This window comes from Ursus americanus, chromosome 34 (genome assembly GCF_024610735.1).
Source record: "Ursus americanus isolate L20-20 chromosome 34, mUrsAme1.1.p, whole genome shotgun sequence".
Classification (NCBI taxonomy): Eukaryota; Metazoa; Chordata; class Mammalia; order Carnivora; family Ursidae; genus Ursus; species Ursus americanus.
The window spans coordinates 21,007,077-21,013,360 of record NC_142160.1 but is presented as its reverse complement, the minus strand read 5'-3'; the positions used below and the strand labels follow the sequence as shown (position 1 = coordinate 21,013,360).

Below are 6,284 nucleotides of genomic sequence, written 5' to 3'. Positions count from 1 at the left end.
TTACTTTTTTCGGGTCCCCACTTAGAGGTCTTTACAATTTTATTTTTATAGGCGAGAGATCTATGGCATATTGCTTATGTTGGTCTATTTGACTTCATCCTCAAGCTCACAAGTGCCACATTTCAATAGGTATCTTTTCATAGGTGTCCTTCCTGGGCCAGTTCTTAAGTTATTGCCTCTGAGTTCCAAACCCATCCTTTTATAACTCTGTATCTCTGTGCTGCAGGGGCTGGGACTCTGCACAAACCATATTTCTGCTTTGCCAGCTGCTTCTATATTAGGCTCCGTCAGTAGGGACATTAGAGGATCTGGATGAGGAAGGAGGGATTTCGTCCTCCCTCTCTACTTCCTGTTCTTAGGAGCATCTCTCCAGCAATGCTGCTTCTCCCTGGTAGCAGCAGTTCCTTCCTGTAGATGCAGCTGAATCCATTTGCAGTGTTTTTTTAACACCAGCTAACCAGGGTCCCTATTTTCAGAACCTGAGTTTCAGCCTGATGAGATTCTTCTTTTAAGTTTGTAAATTTTGATAACTCTTAATCTCTCCCTTTTGTTTCTCCCAGGCCACAGGGATGGTAGCTGCCTCCTTCAATCACCATATCTTTAATACATTGGAATTCTCTTCTTACTTTTTTAGTTATCTGGTTACAACTTTGTAAGTAGTCAAAAATCTTTATATTGCATTCTCCCTGTTAAAATAACTGGTATGACTTCTAATTCCTTATAGATCTGGACCTGACTGCTACTCGCCTCTGCTATCCATTTCTTAATATACATGAAATAAAAACCACACATTTACTAGTAGTCTCTAATCCTCACTTTCAAGTTAATTGTTATTTTTAAATGAGAGGTAGTATATCTTCATAGATAAGAAGGGAGGCTGTTGAATTAGGTAGGTCTGAGTTAAATGCCCCTTTCTCCTCTTCCACAGTGAAAAAAAGGGAAGGTGGAAAAATGAAGAATGAGTTAAAATTAACTACATATCCACAGTTTTTCTCTCTTTATACATACACACTCACTCAGCTTTTTTTTTGGTATATAAAATACTAATCTTCTATTTTTTACTCATTTATCAAGTATGTATTGAACACCTAAAATGAGGAAGGTTGGAAGGTTTTTTACTGAATCTTTTGTGGGGAAAGAAAAGGAGATTCAGAGAATCTGCTACCAGATTCAAAACCATATCAGGGGAGATAGGGCAGGAGCTAGTGTGATATAAGGTAGAAAATTATAATAGCTGTGAGAGAGGTATAATCTAACTGTAGTCAAAAATCTGAATATGGAAACATTTCTTCTAGATGGAAGGTTAGGGATGACTTTGTGGAGAAGATACCATTTGAGCTGGGTCCTCCAATGTAGGTAGGAATTAGGTAACCGTGGTTGGGAAGGGCAGGGGGAAACCAAAGCATGGGAGAATTAAGTAGGTAAGAAAGTGTTTGAGTGACTGGGGAACTGCACATAGTTCATTTTTACTACTGTTAATGGTGCACACAGTTAAAGATCTGGATCATTAGTGTGGGGCTTGCTCAGAGAGGGTCTTTGATGTCAGGCTAAAGAAACTAGACTTTAATACAAAAGCATTAAAAGGGCTTCAAAAGGTTTTTAGGAAGAAAGAGAGAAATCAGAACCATTCCAAAGAAAGGCAATCTAACAGTATTGGAGAAATTTGGTTGGTGTCTGGTGTCCAGAGCCATTTGGATGATATTGCAACGAGCTGGACAAGAAGTACAGAAAGCTTCCCCATGGTGGTAGGAAGGGACTGGAGACACAGATATGAAATAAATATATTGAATTTACCGGATTTGTCCACTGGGTGAATATGAGCAGCTGGGGAAAGGAGGAAACCAAACACCTGTGGAAAATTTGAGCTGGGTGTAGCCATAAGGATAGTTACCCTGGCAGAAATAGAGATTGTGGAGGAGGAAAAGGAGGTGTGATGTTTTCAGAGAGAAGTTGGGGTTGATGAATTTAAAGTGTCTTAAGACATTCAGGAAGAATCATGTTACAGGTTTTTGGAATACAAGACTGTAGACTGGGAGGAAAGTCAGGGTTTGAGATACAGATTTTCATGTCACTGAAATACAAGTGGTAGATCTATCATGTAATTAGATGAGATTGATAAAAGAACAAACATACAAGAAAGATAAGGACTGCTCCAGCCACACCTGCATCTAGAGCAGGGATTGGCAAATTAAGGCCTGTGGGCTAAATCTGTCCTGTTGCCTATTTGGTAAATAAAGTTTTATTGGAACACAGCCATGTTCATTCATTTGCATATTGCCAGTGGCTGTTTTTGCACTACAAAGTCAGAGTCCAGTAGTTATGACAGATACTATGTGGGCCTCAAAACATAAAATATTTACTGTGTTACCCTTTACAGGAAATACTGACTAACCTTTGATTTAGACAGTGGGGGAAGAATTAGAGTCCAGAGAAAAACTGGTTAGATTTAAAAAAAGAAAAGAAAGATGAATCAAAGAAGACAGAGAAGAGTTTCAAAGAGACTGAAGGAATCAACAATATGACATCCAGCGGTAGCATTTCCCAAAAGATACACAGAGAAAATGATAGGCAATCCAAAAGATATTGATCTTGTTAGTCCATCCCAGGCTGGGGTGGACCTGGGATGGCCAGAACCTTCAGGACTTCAAGTAGGGTTGCCAGATATAGCAAATAATAATGCATGACACTCAGTTAAATTTGAATTTCAGATTAAAAAAGATTTTAATACGAGTAAACTCCATGTAATATTTGAGACATGGCTTTTCTAAAAAAAATTATTTCTTCTTTTAATGAAATCCAAATTTAACTAAGTGTTCTGTATTTCCTTTGGCAAACTCAGCCATGAGCAGCCTCATCCAGGACTTGCAGGGGGCTGCGTGAGTGAGGAGGTCTGATGGCAAATCCAGTAGTCCACTCTAGCAGCAAGGGAGATGGGCAGAATTGGGCATTTGCTATTCCACTGGGATACTCCGACTACTGCCATGAAGGGGATTGTCACTGAGCAGCTACTAAAATTGCTAGATCCAGAGTTGCTGAAGGCATTTGTGTTTCATGAATCAGAAGAGAGCATAGTAGGTCAAGAGTAGGGTCTTCTGACTAGCACAGCCAGGAGGGACAGCCTTGAATCTCTGATTTCATATCCCATACCTTTGTCTGTGGTGTAGCTGCTATTCACTTTTAGTAACATTGAATTGAGCCACATGATGACAGCTCTAGCAATATGTGTGCAGTCTATAAATAAGAGCTTCATCATTATTTGCAATTACTTAGTAAGAATTATCTGCAAAGATAAACGAGTGAGACTACATCAAACTGAAAAGCTTCTGCATAGCATGGGGAACCATCAACGAAATGAAAAGACAACCTACTGAATGGGAGAAAAAATATTTGCAAATTTTATATCTGAAAAAGGGTTGATTTTTAAAATATATAATTAATTTCTACAACTCAATAGCAAAAAAAGAAAAAGAAAAAGAAAAAAAATCAGGTTAAAAAGGGATGAATCTGAATAGATATATTTTCAAAGAAGACATACAGATGGCCAACAGGTATATGAAAAGGTACAGTGCTCAACATCAATCATCATTAGGGAAATGCAAATCAAAACCACAATGCCTGCTTCACTCCACCCCAGGGCTCACCACCTCCACTAGAAGAAACCACACTGCTCATTGTGACACTGGCTCTGGCATGTGCAAATCTGGCTTTGCTGGAAATGACTCCCCCACCCCCCTCCCCAGGATGCGGTGTTGTCCACTGTCAGGCACTCCTGACACCAGGGCATCATTGTGGGCATGGGACAGAAGGACCACTTGGTTGATGAGGCCCAGAACAAGAGTGGCATCCTAACTTTTAAGTACCCCATCGAGCATGGCATCATCACCAACTGAGACAACATAGAGAAGATCTGACATCACACCTTCTACAACCCCAAGGAGCACCCTGTGCTGCTGACTAATGCCCCCTTGAATGTTAGAGCCAACTGAGTTGATTCAGATCACATTTCAGATCTTCCACACTCTGCTTATGTACATGACCATCAGGCTGTGTCCCTATATGCCTGTGGCTGTACCACTGTAATTGTCATGGATTATGGGGACCAAGTCACCCACACAGTGCCCATCTATGAGGGCTACACCCTGCCCCATACCATTCTGCATCAGGTCCTGGCTGGCTGAGACCTGAAAGACTATCTCATGAAGGTTCTCATGGAGCTGCAGCTTCACTACAATGGCTGAGCGGGAAATTCATATGACATCATGGAGGTCTGCTATGTCTTGGAGCAGGAGATGGAGCCACAGCTATATCCTCTCCTCCTGGGAGAATAGTTATGAGCTGCCCAATAGTCAGGTGATCACCATCAGCCACAGGCAGTTCTGGTGTCAGAGGCACTCTTCCAGTGCTCTTTCCTGGGTATGGAGTCCTGGGGCATTCATGGGACCACCTTCAACTCCCATCATGAAGTGCGATGATAACACATTGTACTCTTTTTTTTTTTTTAAGATTTTATTTGTTTGTTTATTTGAGAGAGAGAGAAAGAGAGCACAAGCGGGGGGAGGGGCAGAGGCAGAGGGAGAAGCTGACTCCCTGCTGAGCAGGGAGCCCAATGCAGGACTCGATCCCAGGACCCCGGCCGGGATCATGATCCTAGCCGAAGGCAGGTGCCCAACCGACTGAGCCACCCAGGTGCCTGACACACTGTACTCTTACATGGTGGTGTCTGGTGGGACCACCATGTATCCTGGCTCACTGATGGAACAGGAGATCATGGCCCTGGCCCCCAGCACAAGGAAGATCAAGAGCATCGCTCCTCCTGAATATAAGTACTCAGTGTGGATGGGGGCTCCCTCCTGGCCTCGCTGTCCACCCTCCAGCAGATGTGGATCAGTAGCAAGAAGGTGGGCCACTCCATCATCCTCCACAAATGCCTCTACATGAACTTTGAGCAGATGTATAGTATTTGCTACACGAGTTAATTCAAGAGTGTAAATATGCCCTGGCAAGCCTTATGCTCACCTCATGAAACTGGAATAAGCCTTTAAAAAGGCATATGTCCTTAAAACATGCATCTGATACTAGCACTGGAGTGTAGAACTTGTTGCTCTTTTTGACCTCGTATTCAAGTTAACTGTTCTGTTTGTATTTTTAGTATGCTGTATCTCTCTTTGACTTAAAACCTTAGTATGTGTTGCTCGGTCACATCATGGCTGAGGTGAGAACATGTTTATGGAAGACAAATCTATTGGCTTGATGAGAGTCTACCAGACCATGAGTTTCCTCATCTGTGCAGGGTATTAATTTTTAAGAGCTGCTTATTCTGAGATTTCTCTAGAGGCTGGCAAGAGTCCTGAACTATGATGTCTGCCCTACTGGTCTGATAGGGTCGGGAAGGTCCAAGCCTTCAGATCCACTTTCCTTCAGAACACCATGGGTTATTGCTTGCCTTGAACTGGGAAACAGTTTGCATTTACACATGTGAATTTATTCATCCTTTTAATTTATGTAAGGTGGGTTTTTTTTGGTGCATGATTCTCAATTCTCAAATTTTGATTTTCTACTGTCACGTGAGAACATTAAGCCCCAGCACTGTGTCTTATGTGAGGAAAGTAAAATGCTGCAGTAAACTAAAACAAAACCAAAAAAACCCCACAATGAGATATCACCTACACCTGTTAGAATGGCTAGTATGAAAAAGACAATACAAGTGTCGGTGAGGATGTGGAGGAAAGGAACCCCTTTGTGCACTGTTGGTGGGAATGTAAGCTGGTACAGCCACTGTAGATAACTGTTGAGTTTCCTCAAAAAATTTAAGATAGCACTACCATATGATCCAACAATTCCACTTCTGGGTGTTTATCTGAAGGAAAGTGCTGTAAAACTTGCTCTTGACCCAAATACCTTGGGAAGAATGTTTCATTGCTTGTGAGGCCATGTTCCCCCCCAATCCATGGATAGTTTTCCCTTGAATAAAGGCATCAAACATGTTACTAAATTGTATTATTCTTTGTCTTTGTCATTTGGCAGTTCCTTAGAACAGAGGCTGAAATGGAGTTTGTAGAGCAGGGTGTTTATTAGGGATCCACCCACACCTATGAAGAGAACAGGGCAGGAGCAGGATTTGGCAGAGGACACTGGATTGTGATGTGTTCAAAGTCCAACCCCCTCCCCACCTCACCCCTCTCTCCAGGCAGCTCTGGAGCCTTCCTTCAAACCCCCCCCCCCTCAGACTTGTTCCCTGTTGGGCCAATATGGTTAGGTCCTGATACTCCTGCCTTGATTGCCCA

The 6,284-nt window shown here is 42.3% G+C and overlaps 1 pseudogene; it reads left to right on the top strand.

Moving 5' to 3' along the window:
• The first annotated feature begins 3,537 nt into the window (after positions 1 to 3,537).
• Positions 3,538 to 4,976, top strand: LOC123781513 (actin, cytoplasmic 2 pseudogene; annotated as a pseudogene).
• Positions 4,977 to 6,284: the final 1,308 nt, after the last annotated feature.